This window comes from Vicugna pacos, chromosome 10 (genome assembly GCF_048564905.1).
Source record: "Vicugna pacos chromosome 10, VicPac4, whole genome shotgun sequence".
Lineage (NCBI taxonomy): Eukaryota > Metazoa > Chordata > Mammalia > Artiodactyla > Camelidae > Vicugna > Vicugna pacos.
In genome coordinates, this window is record NC_132996.1 from 57,893,201 (window position 1) to 57,920,971 (window position 27,771).

Below are 27,771 nucleotides of genomic sequence, written 5' to 3' on the forward strand. Positions count from 1 at the left end.
TAGGAGAAGAATCAAGTCCGCCTTCTCCCTTCATCACCTTGGATGAGTCCTGGTGCTTCACCTCTGTTTCCCAAAAGAAAAACAGTGCTAGGAGCAGGGCCAGCTACATAACTCTTGGGGCCCAGTATAAAATAAAAATGTAGGGCCCCTTCTTCAAAAAAGCAGGAAAAAAAAGTACTAAGACATAAAGCTTTTTTCCTTGAGTCTCTCATCTTGTCATGTTTTTTTATTTGCTGTTTACTGTCATGCTAAATAAAAATAAAAATTTTAATTATTAGCATGAATTTTACCATCCATTTTTATATTGTGCAACACTAGTTTTAAATGCAAATATAAGTGCATTTAATTCATGTGCAGAATGACTGAAATTATACAATTTGTATTTCATAGGTCGTACATGCAAATGCATTTAGTTCTTACCAGAACAATGGACACACTGAACAAAATGAATTACTTTTATTTGACTTCTTATATGTGAGTGTTGTACCAGCATCTCTGACTTCAGCTTGCTGACAAATAAGGGAGGAGTGGCAGAGAAAGGAACTATGGGTTGCTTTATCCTTTTCTTTCGTTCTGGGTCATCCTTTTCAGCATAGGCGGTTGGCAAATACAGGGAAGGAACATGAGTAAGAAATGATATGGTAGGGTTCCTTGATCATTAGTGTTTCATAAAATCCCATTGCCTTGTTTCTGCATTTAAGCAAGTTCTAGTTCCAACATCATGACCTTTTGATGCTGTCTGTGCCCCTACTTTCTCACAGACTTACCCTTGACCTGCTTGGAGTCTCGCTGGTCTCCCACTGGAATTCTTTGCTCTTGGGGTCCTGCCAACCCTATGGGGCAGCAAGGAACAGTGAATAGGCATATGGCAGGTATCTTCTCTACTCAGGCATTCTCTGTTGTCCCATAGACTCTAGTTACAAAACACAACTTCAAAGATGAAATTATTAAGAATGTCAAGACAATGACAGCAGAGGATTAAAACAAGCACTTGGCCCTTCCGAGCACAGGGCCATGTGTGACTATACAAATTGCACACCAGTGAAGCCAGCCTAGGCAGGAGGACGAGAGAAGTAACCCAGTTCCCAAACTGAGAACACTGCTGCTCATTTTCCCTCATCGAATGAAGAACCCATCTGCAGCAAATACTCCAGCAGCCTCCACTTTTCATTCAGTGGGGTTGGGGTTTTTTTCTCCTCTAACCAAGTCCCACTCTGTGAAAAGTCCACCACTTCCTGGTGACGATGTCCCAGCTTTGAAGAGAGAATTTGTCTGCTGATCTTTTCCAGGTCTGCTGAAGCCCTGAGTTAGAGCCCGGGCCTCGGAAATGAGGCTTCTATCCGATTCCCACCTACCACTTTTCGAGCTTGGCTCCGTCAAGCAGGTCTTCTGCCTGATATGTACTTAGGTTTCGCCATCTACAATCAAATTAAAAAAAAAAAACAAAACTTCACTTGCTTCATGAATAATTTTCTTAATTATCTAGTCCTTCTTTATTATTATTGATCTCACCACTCCTGTGAAATCTGCCCAGGGATCTCTTGGTCTAGATGACAGATTCCCAGAAATGACTGGCGATAAATTCAGTTGATGTTGACGTGGAAGAAGTAGGGCTTGAGGCTCAAAGGATCAAGAAGAAGATAGTCTTACATGCCTGAAGGACTCCAGAAGAAAGGGGATTTTTCCTTCCATCATCAACTGCCTCCCTACTCCTTACCCTCAAAAGAGCAAAGCTAGAGGGCACCTCAGGAAAGTGAGATGGACTAGAATGGAAATAGGATGGCATTAAAAATGCACCCGACGTTGAGAACAGAGACACTATTGACCCTCCACCATTGGTTCAGGGACTTTTAGAGTTCTGTTTTTCAACCTTAATCTAGTTTTTCTTTCTTGTTGGTCCTTTAGGTGACAGCTGCACCCTTTTGTGAAATATTTAGCTTAGACTTGGCTACTGAGAATACCTAGAGAAAAGAGGAAAAGGAATTACTCTTATTTATTCCTTTCTGTAACCTTTACTAGACTTGGAGGCTGCTGCAGCAACAGTCCAAGTTAGTGGACTGGAAGACCAATTAATGGATAATTATGTATCGTGTGTGGATGAGCCTAGCACAGTGCTTAACCCGTGGTGGATACTTAATAAATCCTAGATGACTCTGAATATGTCTTATTATTGTGGCAATATGTTCTAGTCAAAGAGCCATGGATTTGGCATCAAACTACCTGGGTTCAAGCAACCAAGTAGATTATGATCTTGGGCAAATTATTTCGCTTCTTTGTGACCTGCTTACCTCACCTAAACAGCGGGAGTATTCACATTATATTACCTACCCCACGGAGAAGGACATGAGAAAGTGAGATGCCTTATCCAAAAGCATACTGTTCTCCATACACGATACACATGTCTGTGCATATGTGTGTGCACAGAGGAAGATGTTAAAATTTTTTAAACCCTGTCTTCATCTCTGTCCCATGTCACTTAGCTGTACAGGCAGACATACATCTATGATACGCTAGACTCTCACACTCAGTGTCCTGAATATAATGGCAAATAGTTCAGGCTTTGTAGCCAAACAGTCCTGGCTTCGAATCTTGGCCCCTGTGTTTGGTTCGTTATGTGACTTTTGACAATTTATTTAAACTCTATGACTTGGTTTCTTTACACTTAAAATGAGAGTAATAATAGTATCTACCTCAAAGAGTTATTATTATGATTGACGGAGTTATTTGCAAAGGGCTTGGCACAGTGCCTGGCACATACCGAGTATCTGATATATTACAGTTTTTTGATTATCTTTATTTTTATACCTTTGGCCACTGATGAGCCCAAGGTAGCATCAGAAAAGTGACTTGGGAACATCTTCTCATGGCATGTTGTAGGGTGACATTGCCACCATAGGCCTTTCTTTCCTGGGTAGATTCTTACTTTTCTGATGCTAGCAGAGTTGTTCTTAGACTTTTTTACATATACAAGTACGCCTCTTGGGAGATGCTAGGTCAGATCCGTCTTCCCCTCTCCTTATCCTACTGAAAGTCAAAGGAACTATCCCATTGACCCTGCCAAGCAAGGGACAGGCCTGGGACCTTTCCCTTCAGCTCAGAGTCCATAAGCCCTTTTCTCCCAGCAGCTCCCAGTCCCTGAAAGTGAAGGCACCCAGGTAAGGAGAAGAGGGCCCAGTCAGTATTTAGCACAGGTCTGACCTCGCGAGTATGGGTGCAGGAAGATCATCTGCATTTGACTCACTGCAGCCAAGAGGCAAGACTTAAGTCTCCTCATCTCCACTGGGGCAGAGGCTCCAAGTTCTCCTTGGACATTATGAGAATCCCTCAGTGATTCCTTGGGAGCAGATATGACTGTCTACTCCTCAGCCAGGTCTTGACTTTCAATGGTCTCATTCTCTAGTGGAGAACAGAGGAAAGTAATAACTGCCCTGGTCCCCATGTCCTCATCAAAACTGGAAACTCAGCAGAAGTTCGTGGAGGGTCCACCAGACAGCAGGTCGTATACTAGGCTCTGCTGATTCAGAGATAATTGAGACATGGGTCCTGCTGGCCACCAAGGCCCCCATAGTCCAAAAGGTGAAAGAGGCCTTCAGCTGCCCACATTCTTCTTTTCGTAAGACCTATACCAACACTGCGTTCTTAGGAGCTTATAAAGCCCTTGCCTGGCCAATAAGCCACCATAGACTTCCTTTCCCAGTTCCAAATCTGTGCGTCCTGTGTCCCACTCTATCAGGAATTTTTTTCATGCATGTTTTATAGAGCATGTTCATTAGTGTGGATGTACAGTTGGAAGGAAAAAGTTCCACCCATTAAGATCCAGGTTTTAGTTCTAAAGACTTGGTAATATTTGGTGAGGAGGCCAGGCTTTTATGGCAGTTTATTCTATTGGAAGCCCATGGGCTGATTATGTTAGGGTTTGGGGGTCTCAGAACTATTCTAGGACTTACCCAGACCACCACATCTTGGATCTGAAGAACCAGGAAGTCTGAGAAGGGAGTGGCTTTGCAGGGAGTGGCTTCCCCTACCCTCAGTCTAGGGCAGCAGTTAGGATCCAGTTCACTATGAGGGTGACTCGCTTCTGCTTACCTTTCTCTATTGAATTCACAAAGATTTGGAAAACAAAAATCACTTGAGGAGGTGATATAAGAGAAAAGAGAAGAGCAAAGTAGCCACTTACCCTCCCTGAAAATGTTTCTTTAGCCCTCCCTCCAAGGCAAGGGGATTTCTCCTCCTCTACAGTAACCTACTGATGTATCAGTTCTCAGATTTTTAAAAGCTAACCACCCACTACCTATATCTGGTGAGCTGGATATTTGGGGACAGAAATCAATGAGCTCATTCCCTAATTGGGCCTGTGAGCTGGCACAAGCTGGCTCTCCCCCAGGCTTTCGTCACCTACACAGGTTGGAAAAACACCTCCCTTTCTTTTCCTAGAAGGCAGCGCCTTGAGTACTAGTAGCCTCCCGCATCAGTACCCACTATATTCTCTTATCTGTCCTCCAGCCTTCAGACACCATATGATCAGATGGGTTGACTGAACCAGGAGTCAACTGGGTTCTAGTCCAAGCTCTGCTGCCCTAGTGAACTTAGGTGATTCACTTGGACTCTCTTGACCTCATCTCTAAAAGGAGGGGGTCAGAGTATGCAATCTCATGATGATTGCTCAGAGCAAGCTGAATAATTCTTGTCCTTAAGGAGCTCCTAAGGTGCTTGGAGGAGTGGGCATGGATGTGTTGAAGGTACTGTTATCACAGTCTTCTAAGGTCCTGGGGTAGAGGGGTCAGTGGTTGCTCAGGTCTCAGACAACAAGTTTCTCTGGGCTCATTAGTCCCTGTGATGTCTGGCCTTCTGCAGACCATCCACAGCAGATACAACACCAGACTGAACATGGATCCTTTTTCATTCGGAACCTGTACGTGTCCAGCCCCTTGCCAGCACCTTGGAGATCCTTCCAGTAAGAGGAGAGAATCTAGCACAGGGCTCAGAGCACGAGCTAGAGAGCCTAGATGAAAATCCAGCCTACTTAAGCAGCTCTGAGACCTTGGACAGGTTCAGTTACCTCTCTGTTTCCTCATCTATAAGATGGGAATAACAGTACCCACCTCCTAGGGTTACAATGAGGAGTAAATGAAGACATGTGAAATGCTTTACGACACTGCCTGGTGTATAAAAAGTGCTTGGTGAATGCTTGCTATTATTAGTGTTTCTCCCATTCTTAAGGTATCCCTGTCTCTGTCCCTAATACCCTGCCCCTTTGGGTCCCTCTTGAGAGACTGCCATGCCTTTGAACAGGATTTCAAGGAAAACATAAATACCCTGTAACCAGTTTGGCTCTGGAGGGCTCTAAGCAGGATGCAGACGGAGCAAGTTGCAGCATGATGAAGGCTGGTCCCTGTTGAGGGCTTGGTGCATATTCGTTTAAGTAAACTGGGCCTAATGAAAATGAACCTTTCATATGCTTGAGCCCCAGATATAATCAAAGCATTAGTAATTCTCCCGTGTTACAGTCCAGACCAAAGTTTTGTTTTGATTTGTAACTGAACATATCATCTCTAACCAATCGGAACCTCTATGTTTGTTCATACTGGTGGCCCAGAGCAGCAAGTTATTCTGTGAGTGAAAACATTTGGCGTCAGCCCTAGAGATGAGGGAGTGAGAAAGAAAACAGGCAGGAAGGACCTGGGACAGACCTGAGTCTTCCTCCTGTAGCCAGTGGTCCTCAGGCTCTTTAAGGCAGTATTATTTTTCTCTCCGTGTCATCAGAAACCTACCTTCTCACTGGACAGCCTCCCTCTGTCGACTTCAGGAGTGATGAATAGTCACAGTCAAGCTCATGGGGTGATTGAAGGCAGGACCTCTGTCATCTGTGATTAAGAAGTGCCTCCCATGTTAGCTAGATATCCTCTGCTTTCCCTATGTGGTCCAAGCCCCTATGTCAAAGGAACTGATACTGACCCTTAACCAGAGTTGGGTGAACAGAGTCCAGCAAAGTTACACATCTGGGTAGATGGAGTTATGGCTTGAGAGCTGCTGATAAAATCCATTACCTACTCCTCCCCATTCCAGGTTATTTTTAATGCAGTTCCCAAAGAGTCTTTTCTTTTCAGGCATGGGGCCTAAAGAACTCTACTCTTAAACTAGGTCCCCAGCTGTCAGTCTCCCAGCTCATCCCCAAATTCTAAAAGTCCAGTGAAATTTCCAAAGATGTAGTGAATCCTTTCTGTTTTCTGTGGCTTTGCCAGAGGTCACAGGGATTATCTGAGAGATGGAAAAGGAAGTAAAGAGCTTCATCCTGGTGGTAATTTTTTCCTCTAGAAACAGGTCACACTCACCCTATGGAAATGAGACAAAGGAATGAGAAGGAACATCAGCTGCTTCCCTTGGTCTTGGTTGGGACTTAGCAAGGTGTGTCCCACTGCCCAGGCTCCACTCCCCTAATGCTGGAGGGAACTCTACTAATGTCTGTTCTTGAAAACCCGGCCAGGGCTCAAAGAGGGGTTGCTCTGTATGTCAGAATACAGCTAATACACTTAACAGCTCTTTGGCTTAGGGAAGGTTATTTAGCCTCTCCAAGACCCAGGGCAGGTTATTTCATTTCTCCAATCCACGGCTTTTCAATTCTAAAGTGGACATTGTAAAGGAACTGTTTCACTGAGTTGCCATAAGGACTGAATGAGATAATGTATACATACCTCTTAGCACGGTATCTGAGGTTACTCAATAACTATCAGCTATGGTTACTCTTGATATTGTACCAGCAAAAGGAGGGAGAGGAACACGCATATATTTTTAAGCTTCCTGCATGACAAGTCAGCCTTATTCTAGGTTCCTCCTGAGCTCTGCATCATCCTGTAAGTAGGTGAGGCACAGAGCCCCTTGGGTACCTAAAAGAAATGAGGCTACTGCTAAGCAAAATTAGACTGTGAGCAAATGTTAATTGTAAGAAAGACTGGAAAGATCTCCCACCATCTCTGGGGGTTCCTCCTATTACATTGATTAACTATGAACCAGAAAATAAGTGTGAAAAAAAAAGTTTGTCCCTTGATAGTGGGTCATCTGGTTGACCTGAGGAACCTGAGCAGAGAAGGAATTGTGGAAGAGCTTGGCTCAGAGCCTCAGTAGAGTCCACCTTGCAACCTCTTGGAGCCATTTTAGGTCTTTTATCTGAGAAGGATTCCATGTCCATCATTTAGTTTCTCAGGTGCTTGATTTAAAGTCTCTTCAGAAAATAGATAAACAACAAGGACCTACTGTACAGCACAGGGAATGATACTGAATATCATGTAATAATCTATAAGGGAAGACAATCTGAAAAAGAATAATATATATATGCATAAACCTAACTGAAACACTTTTCTATACACCTGAAACATTGTAAATCAACTATACGTCAATTAAAAAAAAAGGGCTCTTCAGAGCAGGCAAGAACTACTTCCTTCACTCTGCTGTTTACCAGCATCCAAGATCCTTCCCTGCTATAACAAATTTATAACAAGGTCTTTTACTGACTATGAGTCTAGATTTTTGTAGACAGAGGATGATTAGAAAGCTAGAGCATATTCAAAATTCCAAGGATAAGAGAAGCGTTAGCTTTAAAAGTGGCCCCAGATCTCCTGGGATCAGCCCCAATAGGCGCTTTCTATTCCAAGTTGCAACTGTAGCCCAAGAGCAGAACCTTGGATGGGACTCAGGCTGCCTCGAAAGTTCAAGAACTCCTGGGTTCTCTGAAAGCAGGACTAGGTCCAGGTCTTTTGATGAGGGCTCCAGTTTTCTGCAAGTATAAAGTTTTTGGTGGAGAAAAAGTCCGGGACCTCTGGGCAGAGATTGGTTTTATAGAGAAGTGAAGGAAATGTAGACCAGAGGAGTAGTTTTACTCGGGAGCTCCCTCTACTGGCTCTTTGATGGAAATTCCTAACAGTCATTCTGCCCTGCCCTGTGGGTAGTAATTTGATGCATTTGAGCATCTTGATGCCTTGAACCAAGGAGAAAATAAGGTCTCCTGAGGCACCAAGGAAGATGAAACTTCTGAGACTGGTTCCTTCAACCTCTTTCATAATTTCATTTAACATTTATTGGGTGCCAGTACAGTGCTAAGCATCTTACTTGCATGATACGATTAAATACCACAGCTGTACCAGGCAGCCAAGACCTGGGGAGATTAGGTCCCTGGCATCACCAGAGACTAGCAGATCCCTTCAGTGACCCTCATGGTTCTTAGAATTCTCCTAAGAGAGAGAACATAAGAGAAGCAAGAACCAAGGGATGGCATGAAATTGGAAGTGAAACTTGTTCTTACCACCTAATATAAATAGGTTGTACCTGGCTCTAGGATTACTCTATAAACATCCTGAGTCCTAGAGCATTTCAACCCTGTTTTTTTTTAAATCAGCCCATAAGGCAATGAATTACATGACAATGGTTGTCCAATCTGTGCTCTGTGAACCCCAGACAGAAGGCAGAGTAACTACCGCAATTACTAAGAAGAATTTCCATTACAGAGGTGAGGCCTTCTTTAATTTGTGGAACATGTTCAAACCTGTATTTTTAAGAATAAAATCCTGTGAGGTAGGTAGAGCAGGTAGCAGTATGCACACTTTGTAAGTTGGGAATTTAAGATACTGAGTGCTGTGTTCCAGATTTTGGTTAGCAAATGGCAGAGTCAAGACCAGAATCTTCACTCTCAGCTTAAGTTCTGACTTTCTGGTTGGTGTTGGTTGAAATTGAGGTCTCATTGGGCTTTTTAACTTCAGAAAATAAAGATTGTAAAACCACTTCCTTGATTTACATACAGATCCTGTCCTCAGTCACTCCTTTTCCTGCTTCAGTTTGGTTCATAATTGGGCTCTGTCGATATTAAGTCATTTGGGAATTGGGAATTACACAAACCACTTATCTTTTTAAGGTTGGTCCCTCACCAGCCCACATTTTAAAGGTATCTAGGTCCCTGGGAGAATCCCACATATTATTTCAACTCTCCTGTACATCCATGCAAAGATGTAATCCTTTCCACTTCACGCAGGAGAACCTCAAAGCATTTCTCCACATTGGTTTTTCCTGGGGATTTGAGATATGGGTAAGTCACAGGATTCCCATTCCTCTTTGGATTGGGTGATGATTTCCAGTTTCACTTCTGTGTCTCTAAATCTACACAATGGGACAGCAGTCACACCAGATATTACCTACTTCCCCCACCCTTATCTCAAGATCTCCTGCTAACTGCCCCTTTCCCAATAGGCATAATGATGTCATAATGGGATCAGAATGGTACCTGCTGATAATAACATAGCAGCTACACGAGTAGGCTTTCTGCAGGACCTCCTGAGCAATTGGGCTGCCCCAACAGAGTGGTTGGGTTAAAAATATTTGCCTATAATGTAACTTCCTGGCCCTCAGCTAATAGTGGAAGCAGCTCTCCCTGGTTTGACCTGTTAATATCACAAACTCTGCTTTGCCGGAAATGTGACTTCTTGATGAATAATTGGTCCAGACTCACCAGTTTGAAGTGAACTCGTATTTGGCCACTTGCTGGTAAGGCTGAGCATCCCTTAACTGTAGCCTTGAGCATCTGGCCCTTGTGTCCCTGCCATGCCCAAGGAAACCAAACTGATACCAGTGGAGGAGAGGAGGGGAGAGCCTGGAACTGAGTGCTCACAGGGAACTGTGAGCGATGGAATGTGGATTGCTGACACCATATTCCTTTCATTCTTGCTGTTGTAGGAGCACCAGTGACCAAGAGGAGACCAGATGAGTTTTCAAAGCAGTCCTCAAACACCCAGGACACACCTCATCCTTTGCCTCCTGCTTTCTGCAATGTTGCTGCTCATGTTCATCTTCCTATTAACCCTCACCATCGTCACCCCTTCCTGATCACCATCCTTCCTCCATTCACTGCCCACTCAGCTCTTTCTCCGAGGTGCCCCTCTTAGGGGCAGTGGCTTTGCTCTCTCTTTGGCAGTTTCCCCTCTGAGTTATATTCAGATGGCTAACATTAGTTTTTCTCTCTCCAACCCCTGTCTCCTGCCAGACTCAGCTCAGGGCTCAGCCCCCAGGTCAGGAAAACTACAGCAAATCCTACCTCTTCCAAAATGAAGTTGCAAGACACTGCCAGAGTAGTCACACTCAGTGAAGGTACCCAAGGTATCTGAGAATGATGTAAACTGAAACACAGATGGGAGGACCAGAAATCCCTTAATCCCAGTCATATACAGTGAAAGAGCTTACTTAGGACCATTTGGACTGATTGAGAATGTGGGGGGTCAGGAAGAGAAAAAGAGAAAGATCCTCAGAATTGGATTGCCCCTGAATACGAGATGGAATCATTCTATTTTCTCCAATTAAATTTGCATTTCATTCTATCACATTGCGATGGTTTCACTCTAGACATTTTCATTTGAAATCCAAGGCTTTTCTTCACGGGTTCTGAGCCACAGGTTCCTGGATGGTGAGGTAAGTGACATTTGCCAGCACTGTCTAGGCTGATTGGTAACGTTCTCAGAAACCCAGTACTCATGAGATGGTCCACCCTGTTGGGTTGTTAAGATTTGTTGTCTGTCGGTTCCTTTTGACCCAGATGTCCTTCGGGGAATCCCCAGTCCTGCCACAGATGAATTAGTCCAGCCTCACAATGTTAATCTAGACCTCTGCAAAACAAAACAGACCCCCAGGATTCACCCAGTCAGAATTTGTTGAGGTCAGAGTGCTCTCTTTCTCACAGACGATCACTACAGAAAGTGTGGTTCTCAAAAAAAACCCCACTCTACCTAGAAAGTGTATTTTCTCCCCCTCCCCCCTTTTATTTCCACTTTTAGAGGTAAGCTAGAGCCAGTGGAAGATGCCAGGTTTTCACATCTGAGACTGAAAGTCTCTTATGAAAAGATTCAGATCTAATTTGTTATTTAACTCATAGCCTTGCCAATAAGTACAAAAATTCCTGGACAATCTAGCAGATATGTTAATCCATTCTTCCTCTGTTCCACAGCCTTTGTTTATCAGACTAGCAATGAAAAGAAATGCTACACTCATTTTTTACTGTTGGCCTCTGAGAAACAGAGATGTAGTCAAGTAGACCAGCAACTAATTTCAAGGCTGCTTTAATAGTGAAAGGATAAAAAGTTCAGCTAATTCACACTCACTAACCCCCTCCCCTGCCATGAATTTGTGATTGAGGTCCCTCTGCCCACTGAATTCAGGTGGGGCAGACAACTGTCCATCAACCACAAGATTAAGGCCAAGTTCACGCAGGTATCTTGAAGCACCCCTCACGTTGTTCTTTTCTCCCCATGGTCCAAAGCGCTGATCCTTTTCTATTTAGCCTCTGCTAAACTAAAGCACGCTGGCACCCTGAGCCCCGCCCCAACCCTACTGCTTGAGCCTCAGCCCCTATCATGTGCTTGCTCTGGCTTCCTTGTCTTTGCTTAGATCCTCCTCACCATGACACCCAGGCTGGATATTCCTGGGTGGCCCTCTAGGTCCCCATTCTCCCAAACATGCCTTTCATCTGGCAAGGCATGGGAAAACCTATCATCTGGTTCTCCAAGCAGTTAGAGTGGCATAGAGTGGGGAGGAGGGCATTTGAAAGAGCTTGCTGCTTGATGATGGAAGTATGCAAAGAGCAGATACTGTCTTAACTGTTCTGACATTGAACACTGCGATTGCTTTCAGGTGGATAGAGAGTTGAGACTTTTGAGTGCTGATGGCAACAAAAGGAAAGGGAGGGGGTGGAATTCGAGTCACTTTCTTTCAGTGTGCAAGTGGTCCTTAGAAATATCACCCTCAAACCTCCAAATAAGCTGGCTTCTAAGAAGTGTTTGCCAAGACCGAATGTACCTCTTGATCAGGGTAAGTGATTCAACGTGTATTTAACTGAGAAAGGGGATCATGGAATAGCTCGTATTATGCATGCTGTGGCTCCTACCCTCCAACTGTGCTAATGGCTGGCCTCCAAAGTTTTCAGAATCAGGAAAATGATCAGGGATGCCAGTTTCTAAAGGTGTGAAAGAAGACTCGGATGACTAGCCAATCCAAATGCAGCTTTGCCTTTGTTCCTACCTTAAAACAGCTTTCTTGGACAACTGGACTGAGGTGTTCCTAACTCCTCCCTAGTGCCACCCAAGGGGCTTCCTCAATGGAAGGGAAAATATGGTTAGCTGCAGGAGACTGAATGGATGTAAAGTTCATGGCCTCTCCCCTCCACCCTGGCTGGCTTCCATCAAACCCCTTGAGTTTTGCATGAGGCTGAGCCAGTTGGGACCTACCTTGGTAGAGAGAGGGGGTCTCTTCTTATAGGCAGCTAGCCTTATGAGGTGGGGCAGAGGGAGAGTTATATTGGCTAAAGGACTCCTTAGGAGGAATAAATCAATTTCATTATTCAGGTCACTGCTGAAAAAGTTCCAAACATCTCTAATTCCAAATGATGGAGCCTAGAACTGGAATATAAAAGACCAGATATTGGAATAGAGGCAGCACAGTGGAGTGGTGTGAGCATGATTGTTGGAGCCACACAAATGTGAATTTGATTGGATCCCTAGTTTTACAACTTTAAGCTCTTAAGACTTTTGCACGAGTCACTTCAACTGTCTGCTCTCCATTTCCTTAGCTTTAAAATGGAAAAAAAACTAATATTTGGGGAGTGATTTCTGTGTTCAGCAACCTAATGGGGTAGGTAACATTATTATAATGACACCTGGAGAACTGCTATAAGTATTACATAAGATCATCTCTGTAAAAGCGTCCAGCACAGTGTCTGGCACCTAATTGATACTCAAAACTATTAGTTTATTTTTCTCCTACCCTGTCCTTTACTTAGGCCAAAATAGTTCTGCTCTCTGATGGAGATGTCTTTAGGCAAAGAGGAGTCTCTTTCCTGGACTTCTTCCCTAATAGAGTCCTTTTGGTTGATTTCCTTGGAGCTGGGTCTTTTTTTTTTTTCCCCTCTTCCAAACCCCAAACTTTACCTACTGACCTTTTTCTTTGTGCTTGGAGAGGAGACAAGAGACACAGGCAGGACATTTCTGGGCTTCACTGGCCCTGAGAGAGAGGAGACTCAGTTCTTTTCAAGGGCTTTGTGACAGCAGTCTAGCCCCATGGGTCCCCTGGGGGAGCATTAGGGGGACAAGTCTTCCTCATGCTTGGGATGCCCAGGGATGGGTTGGCAGTATGGCGGTGCAGAAGGCACTTTTCATCTCGGGCAAGTTCCAAAACAGCCTATTAATTCTTTGAGTCCTGTGCTCAGACAGGAATTGGGCACCACAGCCCTTAACAAAGAATGGCAGGACAGCTTGGAAAGCCAAGGCCACCAGCTGCAGTCCAGTCATGTACCAAAGGACCTGACTGATGTGTAGGGAAACTGGCGGTGCTATCTGTGGAGGACTAACTTTCTGCAAATATTTCTGCTAAGTTTCGTGGGCATCCTTGGTCCCAAATCTAACCAGTCAGCTTGATTAGAGCAGCAAGACAGGGACAGGGAAGAGGGGTGTCACCTTCTGGGGGCAGGGGGAGGAGCAGAGATGTTGAGTCCACCGGGCTGCCAAGGTTAGATTAGTGTAATTTTGGCTGCTACCTTCAAAAGTCTTAAGAGGCAGAGTCTGAGCACATTTCTTTATTTCCAACTCTACCTCATTTGTTAGGGCTACATTCAGGGTTGCTGAAAGTTGTTAGGGGGCCCCCAAAGTGATTCTGAATGAAGCTGCCTTGGTCTCAACACAAGACACAACAGCACCCAATCACCACAGAAAGCATAGAAACAGAAAGCAGGTCACAAAATTCTAAATTGTATCTTCTCCATACAGAAACTACATGGTTACATGAATTTATGCTTACACATACCTAGTCTCATATCTCTAAAAACGTACCTACTCTGTGCCTTTAAAAACATGCTTAACCTGACATTTTCATTAATCTGACAAGACTTCGTTGAAACGCTTGCGACACATGACGGGGAAGCTCTCCTGACCGTCAGGCCACATCTGATGATCCTGTGTGATAAGCCATCCTCAGTGCAAACACCTGGGTGGACTACGTCTCACTAATATTTCTTCTGACTGCACACCTCCCCACTGCAGCAATACTCTCACATGCATACATACATGCATATGTGGAGCTAAAAATAAACAGCTGCTGATGGGCTGCCAGAGGGTGTCCTCCGTGCCGAGTGGCCATCCTCCGTCTCCCTTTAGAAGGCAAGGCTTAAGCCACAGGCAGGAATTGAGGGTACAGGACGAGCTTAAGCTCACACCAGAATCTCTAAGGCAAGCTACAAAGGCTAGGAGGGCCTGAAGAGGGAGATGAGAGGGTATTAAAGATCACACTGATTAAAGATCAGCCCCATGATCATTCTCTCCCAGGCCTTGTGCCCCAAATCCTAGCGGCAACGCTGGAAAATTGTTTACTGACATCAAGGAAAATCAGTGACAGGGAAAGTTGATAATTAGGATCAATAACAAGGACGGACCAGGCACCAAACCACAAAGTAAATAGCTCTCTTCTCTCTGCTTTCCTGTCCCCCCCCCCTCGGGGCAGAGGTTATGCGAGGTGGATCTGGGATGCTGTGTAGATTTGAGGAGGGTGATCTGTGTATGATTTTGTTCAGATCTTCCAATCTACAAGAATTTTTCCCACCTCCAACACTCCCCCAATCAATAAACCCTCTGTCATGCTGAGGTGTGGCATGTCTTCTGCCGAAAACCTCAGATTCAGATCCCACACTGAGACACACACGTATGTGTACACACACATGCACACTTTGCGGCCCTCATGAAATAAAACTCTTCAAGTTGGTTTAAAAATAGCACTGATCCATTCAGTTCTTTTTTGAGGGGCATTATTTTAAGAAGAAGAAAAATAGAAGATCCCCTGGTCTTTGAGAGGGAGAAAGGGTAAAGCGTCACCTTAAAAAGTCCTGATAATGTCACTAGAGACTAAGCCTTTGCAGTCTTTGTTCAATTTTCTCCGCCTTCTGTCATGCAACAAAAGTTGTTTATTCGCTAATACTCTGCCATCTGGGTATTTATAGAGGTGGGTTTCCTTTCCCGGTGGTGGTTCGAGGGCAAAGCTGCAGCAGCAAGCCCTGTCCCTCGCTTCTCCGTCCGCCCTCCTCCCCCATCCCCCTCCCCGCCCCCCGCACTGACTGGAGGCTGGTGGATTTGTGAATCAGCTTCCCCCTCCCCCCACACAGGGGCGCCCCTAAATGCTGCTGGCCATTTGCAAAGGGCTGTGTGTATGTGTGTGTATTTAATTGCAGGTTTATTTGTTCCTGCTCTGGGAGTCTGTCTGTCTGTAACTCGAATTCTTGCTCTCTGGGGAGCTGTAGCTGGCTGATTCCGTGGGCGACCGAGCAGGATGCGTGGGCGCAGGAAACAGAAGAGGGAAAAGCAGGGAGGGAAGAAAAATGGGAGCAGGAGAGAGAGCGGGATCCGTAGAATCTGTTATTTGCGTCACTTGAGGAGCCGGGGCTATCTGCCTGACAAATACACAGAATTAATCCGAGTTATAGCCAGAGCTGTCTCCGCTACAGCGGCCAGTTGCGAAAGGGCGGGGAAAGGACGCTCGTGCCGCGTCTGTGCGGAGCCGAGTTTGCGCTCGGCGGCGTAGGGCGTTTGGGGAGGGGGCTGCCCTGCTGGGTACGCCCTCGAGGCCCAGCACGCCCGGTGCACACCAGGCTGCAGCCTCCTCTGCAGCTGCCCAGCCCAAGCCTGGGGTGGCGCCCGCCTCGGCCGCCTCGCTAGCTCAGTGGCTGCGCCGAACACAAAGCGCTGTCGCCGAGCAGAAGCCTCTTCTCGGCTGAACCAGACCCACCAAAGAGGAGAATCTGCACGTGACGTCAGTAGCTGATGACTGACGCAGGCTGGCAAAGGAGACTCAAGGCGGCTGCTCCGCGCTGCCTTCATGAGTCTATTTGCTCCAGCCCCCTCGTAGTGAATTACTAGAACGCAAAACACACACACACACACACACCCCTTTCAAAATATATATTTTCAAAGGCGGTGTGTTGCAAACACATCGCGATTTTGCAAAGCATGGGTGGGAAACGAGGGAATGATACGGAGGATTTTTGTTTTTTCTTCCCTCATTTGGGAATCTCCAGCGTGAGTAGCATTAGACTCTAGAGCTTTCTTGGGAAGCTCCTCTGGGGAAGGGGCATAAGCACCCCGCCCCCCTTTTTTCCCAGCATGTAGGGAATCTGGTCAATGGAGACATGCAGCTCTAAAAAATACAACCATTCCAAAGCCTTCTGCTCGGGAAGACTGCGAGGAGCTTGCAACAGGCAGAGGCAGACGGGAGTTAATGGGAGGGAAGGAGAATATAAAATATATTTGAGTATTTTTCTGCTTTGAAAAACATCATCTGCAGTAATGCAATTGAGTCTGGTGGTGCAGGAAAAAGTGGGGAGGGGGCGCTTAATGCACATTTAATGTTTTGGACGTAACGTTCCGGAGAAATGCCTTTGTGTGTGGAGGTTTTTTCAGTACTTGCTAAAAATAGCATCAGGGTTTGATCGTGTTCCAGAAATAGACCGAGGGCTGCACTGGGATAAAAAGCCAGCGCGGGTGGAAGAAAACCTGGACATCACCGCATTCCCCACCCCCCCAACTATGTCTGGAAATTAATTGTTGGATTTTTCCTCTCCTCTCTCCTGTCTCCCTCTCTTTCCACTTTCTCTTCCCTCCCCCTATGTTTCTCTTTCTCTCTCTAAAGGAGTTCCCGTTTGGGTAAGTAATATTATGTCATGTGCATGCCGCAGACTGTGAGTATGAGCTGAGGCTTACTTTGTGCATGCTCTGGAGTTTTTTTTTGGCTGCCTTTTCACTCCTTTCTAGAGAGGAGGGTGGGACTGAGTAGGGGGTAAGGGGGTATAGCTGTGTGTGTGCTTAATGAATTTGGGGCTGCATGAAAAGGAACTGAAAGGGGGAATTCTTGCAGAGCTGGGAATCACCCTGACCAATCTCTGAATCAATAGCTGCAACTCTCTCTCTCTCTATGGGTCGGCGCTGTTGAGCCCGGTTCTCTTGACTGTCCCCCTCCCCTCCCCATTTTCTCTGTATTAAAAGGTGCTCAGATACGACTTAATGGGCCATCTCTCTGCGAGATTAATGGAGACAATGTAATATAGATTAAAATCCCATGGATGGGGAGGGGAGGTAAAGAGAAGGAAAAATCCCTATCCCTTTGACAAACTTCCCTGCTTGCTCGGGTCCGGGAGTCCGAGGATCGCGACCCAGGCTGGTCCCGGCCGGCCCAGGGCGCGGTAGCTGTCCACGGAAGGCCGGTGCTGAAAATTCCTTGGTCCTCAGCTAGTTCAGCTCCGAGCGCCAGGGGGCGGGGTTGGCGCCAGCTGCGGATAGCCCCGCCCTGAATGCAGAAGAGGGATACGGAAAGGAGGGGGTTAAGGATGTTCAAAGGGGATAGTCGTGACTTCGGTGAGAGCTTTGGGGAAAAGGAGGGGTGAGTGGGAAGGAAAGGAAAAAAATTTAAAGGAGGGGGAGCGAAGTGTTAGATTCCAGGATGAGCTAAGGCCCAGCGCTCCAGGAACTGCAAACCGGTGGCTCACCGGCTTTCTCCGCAGAGGCCAGGCACTATCTGGGTCTCCATTCCCAGGCGCCCGCATCTTCCCGCCAGCGGGTTTGAAAGATTTCTCTCCCGTGATGGTGACTTTCAAAATAAGAGACTATAGGTTGCTTTATTCGGACCCTCATCCCCTCCTATTTCATGCCCCCCATGTTCCCACATTCTGCAATTCCCATGAGGTGTGTAAGGATGTCTGTGCATTATGGCATTTTTCTTACTATTCCTCTCGCTTCACGTCCTAGTCATAGGAGCCCCAAATGAGTTGGTGGAATGAGTGAATTAGAAACCAAAGCACAGGAGTTGCTGGTGCGATGCGCAGAGAATCCAGGCTTGGGAACATCGCGGCGCCTTAAAGCTCGAGCCAAAGGGTTTCTGAAAACCGGCTCTGAGGGAAACTGCGGGAGGGAGGGGTGCTCTTCTCCAAGTCCCTAAATGTTATTGCCGAGACCATAGATTCCCTGGGGTTATGGGCTTGACCCAGAGTGAAATTCATTGCAGTCAGCTGCAGACACTTTGGACAAACCTGTAGCCAGACAGGTGAAGAGGGAGGAAGGTTATCAGAGTCCAAAGGGGGGAATGAACATCACGCGCACAAAGACATTCATGCTGATTAACTTTTCAGAGAGAAATAATAAAAATGCATCCTCAAGTTGGCTCACAAGGGTGGGCTGTAGACAGTGGGGGGAATGAAGCAATCCTGTAGATATGCAGTAAGCTTGTGTGCATGTAGGGATATATTCTATATGCTTGTTAAAAAAAAACAAAAACAAAAACAAAACCCTCGGGATGGTGAGGTAAGTATCTGAGGGGGCTAGCCTTCAAGTGAAACAGAAGGAGAGCCCAGATGCTATCGGCTTCTTCTACCCCATCCTAAATCCACTAATAACCTCTGGCTTTAGTGACCTGACCCCTGTGGAGGGCACCCAAGGCACAGCCCTGGGATGAGGAGGGGAGAGTGTGGGTCGAGTTATTTTTAGCTCAGAATCAGTCCCTCATTGGGAAGATTCCCTGGCTAAGACTGAGTATTCCTCAACTCATAATAGTAACAAGGGCTATTACTGATGTTGTGGAGAATAACACAAATAACACTGCTACCCACACTTTGTCTTGACAATTCAGTTCAAACCAAAGCTGCTCGTAGCTTCTCGGCCTCCTCTTCATTCACCAGGACCTATCCATTCCCTTTCCCAGCCTCTCCCCTCTCAGCCCCGCAAGTTGCGTGGTTGTGTTTACAAATTCTGCCACATTTGCAAAAGCAGTAGCTGGGTTGGGGGGAGGTGCTGGGAGGGGTGGCAGCGCAATAAAACATTTGCAACACGTGGAGCAGTGGGAAGGGGGTCCGAGAGCCATGAAGGGGGAAGGGAGGACGCCCCACGTCCTCATTTACCCTCGGCCCCCCTCCCCATCGCTTGGCACAATGCATAAGTTTACCCCCGAACTGGATCCTATTAAATAATTCAATGGTAGCAGTGTAATTTTGGTTGGAACCAGCACGGATTCCCAAGTCGTGACTGCAAAAAGTGAGTAATGCGCGCTGGCTGCGTCATGGCTCTAGTCACAGTTCATTCCGAACTGAGAAGGAATCGTGACTTCGCCTGGAGACGTCCCCTACATGGGAGACCGTGGGGGTGAGGGGGAGACCAAGCCAGGGGGGACGGGGGTGGGGGGGAAGACCTATCCAATGAAAACCGCCGCCAGGGGGACTTTTGAACTCCGCCGCTCGCTGTCTGGCTCTCCCTTCTCGGCCGGGTGCACCTCTCTCCCCCCTCCCGGCCGGCGCGCTCGCTGGCGCGCTCGCTCTGTCTCTCGCTACCCGACGATCCTCAACAAGTTGGAGGAAGGCAGGAACGCAGGGGTTAAGCTCGGAAAGCTGCAATTATCAAGATCGTGACCCTCCCACACAGTACAGTAACTTATATACTTACCTGGAAGAGCCTGCTTCGCCGCTGGGCCAACACCCGTGGGGGGCAGGGAAGGGCAGGAGGGGAGCGGGCCGGTTGGAGGGGCTCCTTCAAGCTGGCTGCAGTGCGGACAGGACCGGCACGCTCCGGCGGCCTCTGGACCCAGGTAAGGAGAAGGGGGTTGGTGCATGGGTCGGCCGTGGTCGGTACGTTCAGTGGTCGGCACGTTCAGTGGTCGGCTGAGTAGAACTTTTTTCCTAGTGGCCCGCGCTGCAGCCGCGGCGAGCGCGGACTGTGGAGCCCCCTCTAGCGCGGCGGGCGCGTCGACGCTCGGAGGGTGTGTGCGTGCGTCTGCTGGTCGCCGAGCCGAGGGGATGCCGTGGGAGGGTGGGTGGGTCGCAGAGCTGCCGGAGGGTGATGGATCGGCGGAGGGGGTGGGCCGACAGAGACTTGGAGACAGTCTAGATACGTTTAATCTGGGCTTGCCAAGCAAGAGTGTGCCCGTGCGCCCGCCGCCGTCCGCACGTCGATTCCAGGGTGGCAAAGAACAAATATGGCAACTTTCCCCCTAAGTTGTTACAATGTTTGCAGCATCCCACCCTGATTGAATTTTTCCCCACGGGGGAGTACCACTGGGGAGGGAGGTGATCCGAATGTTCCTTTGCCTGGACCCTTCTTGGACAATGATGGGGCGGGGAAGGGAGTATGGCGGGGTGGGGAGCAAGTGAGCGGAGGAAGACAAGACAGGGGAAAAGGTGGTGCTGCACTGAGAAGGAGGAGAACCCCTCAAAGTTTGGATAGACTGAATGGCAGAGGGTGCCTAAAGGAAGAGAGGGAAGAGGGAAGGAGGGATAATGTTGCAAAAAGATCTCCCTCCTCCTTCCACCCTAGTCTCCCTTCCCCTCCCCTCTCCTTCCTCCTGCAGATGCTGGAATCTCCCGTCGTTATGGGAGCCGGCGGTCAGTGAGGGGCTCGCCCCTTGATGTTCCCCTCAACAGTCTGCAGAATGGGTAGGGAGTTGGGGGAGGGGGATTGCAGCAGTGAAAGGGCACCTGAGGCAAGTGGGCCATTAGACACCCAATATGTAGACAGGTTTGGAAGAGAGGGTGCGGAAGGAGGAATGTCACCCTTCCTATTGAGCATTCAGAACTTTTTGCGGGGGAAGGGGGGATTGAGATATCCTCATTTTTTTTTCTAGAAATAGGTTGACTATCGTGGAGTTTGGATGTATTTTATGTTCATCTTGGCCTGTCATTTTCCGTCGGAATCTTCTGGCTTGGGTCCGGTTGGGAAAGGTCGCTCTGTTGAACCCCTCCGCCCTTGCCCAATATCCCACGCCCTCCCCCTCACCTGGGCTAGAACAGGGGCAGGGGTCTTGGCCTGCTTTTTTGAAACAACAATATTTTAACGTATTCCAGTCTGGGTTTTGTTGAATAATTAGAAATGGAAATATTTTTTTCCTCCCTCCCCCTTCTGAAAAAAAAAGTGAGCTCTCTCCTGATTGGTGGGTGACGATTTTAGTCCGCACCAATCAGCTGGCGGCCTCGTCTGTATTTATTTAGTGCTCTGGGGGAGTTTTTCTCTTTACGCAGCGCCTGTAGTCACGGCTGGAACCTCGGCTGGGGGACTAGGAGGGACAAGAGGGGGTTTAGGGGGAATTCGAACTGTACCTGTTCGGAGATCCGCGACCTTGCAGCCGGGGCTAGCTGGAACCCTGATAGGGAAAAGAGGGTGGTGATAGGACAGATAGGCGGGGAGGCTTGGGGTGCTGGAGTACCGGAGAGGGGTGGAGGCTGGGCACCGGGATCCCTGGTCCCCCTCTGTGCTCTTCCTCTCGCCCTCCACACACCTCGCTCGCGGCTCAGCGGGCTGAGTTGGGGGATCGAGGACCGTGTGGAGAAATAGAGGGATGGATCCGAGGGGCGCAGGGAGGGGCAGAAGCGGGCCGGGCGGCGCACGGGGTGGGAAAGCTGAGCCGCGTTGGAGCGCGCTGGGGAGACCCAGCCTGCTCGGCTCCGGGGTTCGGAGACATCCTGGGCTGAAAGCGGCGGCGGCGGCGGACTGAAGAAGCAGGCAGACTCTGCCCTTCGTGAATCTTTTTGCGGTCTGGGCTTGCTGTACATAACTCAATAGCCGGAAGCCCTTACCCCAAAAAGCATTCGCGGGGGGCGCACTCGTCGAGAAGACGGCAGCCACCAGCGATCGGCGAAGCCCGCGCCTTCCTGAAGCGGCTCGGTCCGAGCCTTTCCCAGCCCTCTCCCCGTTTCCCATGGAAGAATCAATCCTTTGCCTCCCGTCCTTCCCGCGCTCCCTGAGGCTTTGGTCACTCGCCTGTCCTCCGCGCAGATCCCCCCCCCAACTTTTTAATCGACTTTGTATCACAGGGGGAATCGGAGCAGGCAGTGTGCGTTGTGTTTTCGAAGTGGGAAGAAGCTAAAATACAATAAAAGTTTACACAAGTTGTGTCTTACCCCCAACCCCCGCCCACACCCCGAATAACCCCATTCACCCACTGTAAAAAAAAGAAGAAGAAGAAGAAGAAGAAGAAGAAATATCTGATCTTAGGGCCAAGTCGCTACCTGGAATATGAGTCAGTTTAGGATATTTTCTGGTCATTTTTTGACCCTCACGATCTAACTCTGCAATATAGGGGTGGGAAAGCCCTTGAGGGAGGGGGGGAAGCCCTCAGCATCCCCTGTCCTAGCGGGGGACCCGGAGGTGAGGCAAGCCGTGGTGCACTGGGCAGCCCCGAAAAAGAGGGAAAACACCCAGGCACCACCGGCTCCCCGGAGCCCCTTCTTTCCCCCCACACCTGCTTCCAACCTAATCTGAGGCGTTTTGCAGCCTCGGGTCCTCTCCATCTCGCCTTTTTCAAAACTAAGTAGCACAGAAGGGGGTAAAACACACGAAAACAGGGGAAACCCCCGCAGAGAAGGAGCTTTTGAGAGGTGCAGTTGCACCCGACTCAGAAGCTCAGTAGCAGCAGCAGCCCAGACCTGGCCTCCCTAGTCGCCCAGTCCTGGGGAGGGAAGCAGAGCTGCAGGACTGAGGATCATCTTTGGGTCCCCCTCCTCCCCTTCCACCCCTTGCAGTCGTGACCACTTCGGTTACAAGTGGCACAAGTCAGGCCTTCACCATGCTCTACGCCCCCATGCCCTTCGTCAGCTAGAAACATAGACGTCCTTAGGGACTGGACCAGAAGGACACACAGACACATATGGGCGCCCACAGGGATGGACACGGATAGAGGATGAATCTAGGGATATGAGAGTCCAAGATCCGAGGACTGCGAAGCTTCCCGTTTTCGGGGAGGCCCTGAATTCCCCCTGCACCCCAACCTCCGTTCTTCCAGTAAACTAAACGCCCACCGTCATTCCCCTCTCCGTTAACTAAGTACCCAGAGTCTACCCTCTCCCGAATAAGGAAAAGGGCTCCGAAGTCCGAGAACGCTGGACAGAGTCGATCTTTTATATAGTTCAGCCTGCGAGAAGGTACCGAAAGCGAGGACTCCAAGCTCCAGAGCTAAATCAGAGCCCCTCTCCCCAGATAAAGGAGATTTTCCCTCCCTGCTTGCATTTTCTGGAAGAGTAAAAGGGTCTCTAAGATCTGCGAAGGGGATGGAGCAAAAGCAAAAGCTCTGGGGGGAGTTCCTCGTGTCTCTCACCTGGGGCCGTCTGTGGAGCGATAGTTTCGCGCAGGGAGAGGCGTAAGAGCCACGCTAGATTAAAAATAGCTTCACCCTGTGTCCCTCGAGCTCCTCTTTTGTCTTTTGCTTCTTACATCCCCCTTCTACCCCCAGCCAGAAAGCCCTCCTTCTCTCCATAAGCCAGAATCTCCACCAGATTTTGGAGAGAAGTGACCTAAGCGAAGTGAACTTGCACAAAGGGGTTGAGCCACCTGAGTGCAGGCGGCTGAGGGTTATGGCACCCCTGGTGCCCTTACTTCTCCCACCTTGGCTAGGTTTGAGGCTGGGGCTCCAGGGCCCAGGAGCATCCGGCCGAAGCCGGCGTCGTGCGCGCCCGAGCGAGTCCTCGCCTCGCCTCGCCTCAGCCAGACAACTGTTGCTGCCTTGAGGAAGCTACTGCTGCTGCAGAGCGGCTGCTGGGGCGGCCGCACGCCGGGGCTAGGGGTGCTCACTTCTGATCCGGGCCGGGGGCTTGCGGACAGGGGTGCCTCATTCTGAGTGGGATCAGAGGAAAGCCCCCCTCCCCTCTCCCTTCACCATAAGTGAAAATCGGTGGCTTTTCGTACATCGTTCCTTTCCTCCTTAAGGTAGTTGCCGCAGCCTGGGGCCAGTGGGAGCTGGTCTCCCCCTTTCTCCCCACTTTGCCTTTGCTGAGGAAGAAGGGCAAAGGGGGAGGGATCGCTCTGAACCCTCAAACTGCTAACGCACACACCTTTTGAAAAAGCCACGTCACCCAGCAAACCACGGGCCTAATGGAAACTTCCAGGCACTTGTGTCTGATGCAAACTCTGGAGCCTCTAAAGGGAAGGGGGTAGCAGCTAGAGACCCTCACCCCAGTCTGCTTCTCCGTGGGGAGTGAGAAGTGTCCAGAGAGCCGCTGTGGTTACCTGGTGCCTCGAGCCCCTCAACTAGCTTAGCTTTTGCCTATGTTAGAAAATCAAGACCAGGGGTGGTCTCTGCAGCTAAGGAAGGGGTGAAGGCGCCACGGAGCCCCCACCCCGCCACCTGCCCCCTAGTGGCTGGGCCAGGCTGGTGGTTTCTGCGTGCTCTCACCCTCAGGCCCACTTTTGGCTGCTCTGCACCTGCACTGTGCCCCCTCTGCCTCTCCTCCTCTACCCCTGGCCAGAGCTAGCTTTCATCTCCTGGTTTGGTGCTTTTGTCCCTTCTGTCCTCTTTCCAAGACCTGTGGTTGCTTTGAGTCCCTGCCTTACCTGACTTAGGCTGGAAGCAGAGGAAGGCATCAAGTCAAAGACACAGGGCTCACTTGCTGGAATCTCAGGCCAGACCCTCTGCTCTGTCCCAGGGACTTCTCAAACCTGGGGGCTTCATGGGCATCTCGGAAAAGCTCTTCTCTTGCTTCAGCACCCCTGCTTTGTAGCTCTTGGCCCAGACATGCTCCCTCTACACTTTTCCTTCTCTGTAGCCTCCCTACTCCTTGATTTCCTGCAAAATGTCCCAGCTCCCAAACTCTCTCATTCTCCTCCAGAACCAGCAAAGTAACCTTGCCCATCTTTGCACTTTCAGGTGATCAAACCTGTCTTGGCACCTGGAGGTCTGCATGAGGAGTGGCAACTGAAGGAAGGGGTCTCAGAAGCAACAGTTGCTGAAGAGTCTGGACAGATGAGCTCTAGAGTCCCAGGTGAGTGCAAAGATACCTCAGTCCATGGCCCCTTGGCCTGGGTGATGTGTGTACACGCCACACTTGGTGATGAGACACAGGGAAACCAGGCATCCAGTGCTTGGAAATAGTCCTCATTGGCTTAGCCTTTGGCAAAGAAACGCGTCCACCACAGAGGTCATAAGTAGGGACCAGCATCCCATGAAGCAGGCCCCCTTCCTGTCTTATCCCCTATCAGGACTTGGGCCTGGGTGTTTGGAAGCCCCCAGCCCCAGGACTGAGGGGTACGGGCCTTCCTCAGTGGGACACACAGTTGCCTCTCTGCCCCCATGTCCTTGGGCTATGTCAGACTTCTCAGGGGCCCAGGAGAGGTGTAGAGTTGAAGGTCAATTAGTGGCTGAACTTGGTTTTTCTGAGGAAACCAAAACACTATATGTCTCCTTAATTGAAGTTCATCGTAGGAAAGAGGAAAAGTTTTAGGTTATCCCCCCGCCCATTTTTCCTTTTCCTTTTTCTTTTTTTGAGGAGTAAGGTATTAAATGCTAAAAACATTTGCTTTTCCTATTAATCAGCAAAACCCTTTGCTACGGAGCTTTTGTTTAGCTGCCTTTCTGAGCTTTAGAGTCATACTGTGATTCTTATTGGGGAATTCAGTTCAGAGCTCGGCAGAGAATTTTGAAACCCCAGGGCTGTTGGCTTTGTGAGGTAGGGAGAAACCAAGCTACCTGATGAATCTTTGGCTGTGATGTGAGCAAAATGTAGAAAACCGCCAGAAATCTTGGAGGGACACTTGAGGCTTGTGGCAGAAGAGATGTGCACTCCAAGGACGACCTTCAGATCACTGTACAATAGACCTATTGCTGTATTAGTTAAACTGCTGCTGCATGGGTTTTGTGAAATGTTTACATTTTGAGAGTGGAACTTTAATAATAAATCAATGGACTGGAGTCCCCTATAATCCCACCATGTAAAGCGAGGGTGAGATCTTCATATCATTGGCTGAACTTAATGTCTTTTAAATTCCCCTTTTGAATATAAGGATCTGAAGTTTGCAGCGTCTTTGTTGGAGCAACAGGGCTGTTGTTCACTTCGAGAGGTTAACGTCTCCCCAGTTCTCCCCCTTTGATTGGTATTTCAATTACTTTGTAGAGAAATCTAAGAATATCATATTGGAGAGGATGAGAGTTTCTTACCTGCAGGGTAACCTCTTCTAATCACATTTGAAAAATCTGGGTTAAACCTCAGACCTCAAACTTAGATCTAGTACGTAGCATGCAAAAGCTGGAAAGAGCTATAGAGGATATATGGAGCAATATTTTTATTTTAAGAAACAGAGGTTCAGAGAGGTTAAGTGATTTTTACCAAGGTCACACAGCTGGAGCTCTTACCCAGGCTGTTTACTGTCTACTCTGGATTCTTCCTTTTTTTTTTCTTACTAAATAATACTTATCACTACCAAATAATGCAGATAATCCATAAATGCAACCCAGAGTATTGTAACAGTTTCCCTTTCAAAATGACTTGTATTTAGGATGCTGGGGTTTAAAGAAGAGTTTACCTAAAATTTCTTCTGCTAGCAGTTAGCATTCTGGGAGCATCACTAGGTTGGGCAGGGCTCCTCTCTCGCCTCTAATGTGGCCTAGACCTCAGAGCCTCCATGTTGGCCTCAATCTGCTTAGGAAGTCATCAGCACCAGAAATTTGCTGTGTCACGGAATCTGAGTACTGTTTTCTCTCAGAACTTCTAGCATGAAGCAGTTCCAGAAGGCCTAGGCTCCCCCTTATTTCTCTCCTCTGGGTGGCAGTTTAAGTCTCATTCTTCTCACCTGCCAGGCTTGACTGTGAGCTGTTAGAGGGTAGTAAGGCCCGAATGAATTCTCCTGGGATCTCTTAATTACTTTACAATCAAGGAAGGCCCTCAGAAGGAGCTTTCCAACCAAGCAGGGATCCATTTGGTCCTTGTCCCTCAGATATCTTTTAGAATGCCACAGGTCACCTGCTCCTAGGACAGTGGCTTAGCCTGCTCAGTTTTAAGCTTAAGATTTACTGCCAACCCCTAGATCTAACTCCACTATTTCAGCTTTCCATGTTTCCATCAATGACAGCCGTTTTGATGCCATTATTAATCATGTCCTCAGCCCATGCTTCCTGTGCTGCCACCCATAACTTATCCTGATGGCCTACCTCATAGACTGCCCCCACTGTTTGCTTCCCTACGTCCTCTTGGGAATGTGCATCTACTGGTAACTTCTGACTAGGAAATAAGATGCATTCCTCTGCTTAAAAAGAAACAGGTTGCAAGGAAGAAAAATGAAATGCAGTGAAAGATACAAGTTGGTTCAAAAGCAGAACAATGACATTGACAAGTGGTGGAAAGAGTTAAAAGAGCTAATTCTATGTGGTCCTGACTACTTAGGTTCCTGACCCTGAGGGAGCAATTATAGCCTTCCTAGGTGTCTATTTCTCCATCTATAAAATTAGGTGCTTTAGAGCTCAGACCCCTTTCATTCATTCATTTATTCAACAGATGTTGAATGTTTATTCAGCAGAATGTTTATTGAGTCCTTACTAGGTATCAGGGCTTATTCTAGGCATTTGGAGATATAAATAAATTATTCTCCCCTTGATAACCTAATGACGTTACAAACCTTTTCCCCAGAAAAACAAAACAAAACAAGAAAAGGAAAGAGGCGGGAAAAAAAAAGAAAGAAAAATACAGATATTTTACATACAATTTCAGGGAGCTCATGACCTCCCTAGACTCCATGGACCCCAAATTAAGCATTTTTCATCTAGTTAGTCTCTAGGTCCTATATTTTATCATATTAAGGTTTGCATCTTCAGCTGCATCATGAAGTCTTGTTCCTAGCTGTCCCATCTCTTTTTTTTCCTAGCAGCATTCTGTTGCATTTTTATCATGATTTTTGGTCTCCCTTTTTGGGAAAACAAATATTTGGAATTTAATTAATACTTTTGAAGGCTAGAATAAATGAGGAACAGAAAATC

The 27,771-nt window shown here is 48.0% G+C and overlaps 3 long non-coding RNA genes across 3 annotated transcripts; 1 reads left to right on the plus strand and 2 right to left on the minus strand.

The window, feature by feature from the left end:
* Positions 1–441: 441 nt before the first annotated feature.
* On the minus strand, positions 442–1,419 carry LOC140699022 (uncharacterized). Its single transcript, XR_012077056.1, has 2 exons — positions 1,356–1,419; positions 442–833 (listed from the first exon to the last, which is right to left on the minus strand). It is a non-coding gene; the product is annotated as an uncharacterized lncRNA (long non-coding RNA).
* A 6,616-nt stretch (positions 1,420–8,035) lies between these two features.
* On the minus strand, positions 8,036–9,639 carry LOC140699024 (uncharacterized). The gene is made up of 2 exons (XR_012077058.1): positions 9,494–9,639; positions 8,036–8,225 (listed from the first exon to the last, which is right to left on the minus strand). It is a non-coding gene; the product is annotated as an uncharacterized lncRNA (long non-coding RNA).
* LOC140699023 (uncharacterized) lies at positions 9,345–10,355 on the plus strand. Its single transcript, XR_012077057.1, has 2 exons — positions 9,345–9,528; positions 9,718–10,355. It is a non-coding gene; the product is annotated as an uncharacterized lncRNA (long non-coding RNA).
* The last annotated feature ends 17,416 nt before the right edge of the window (positions 10,356–27,771 follow it).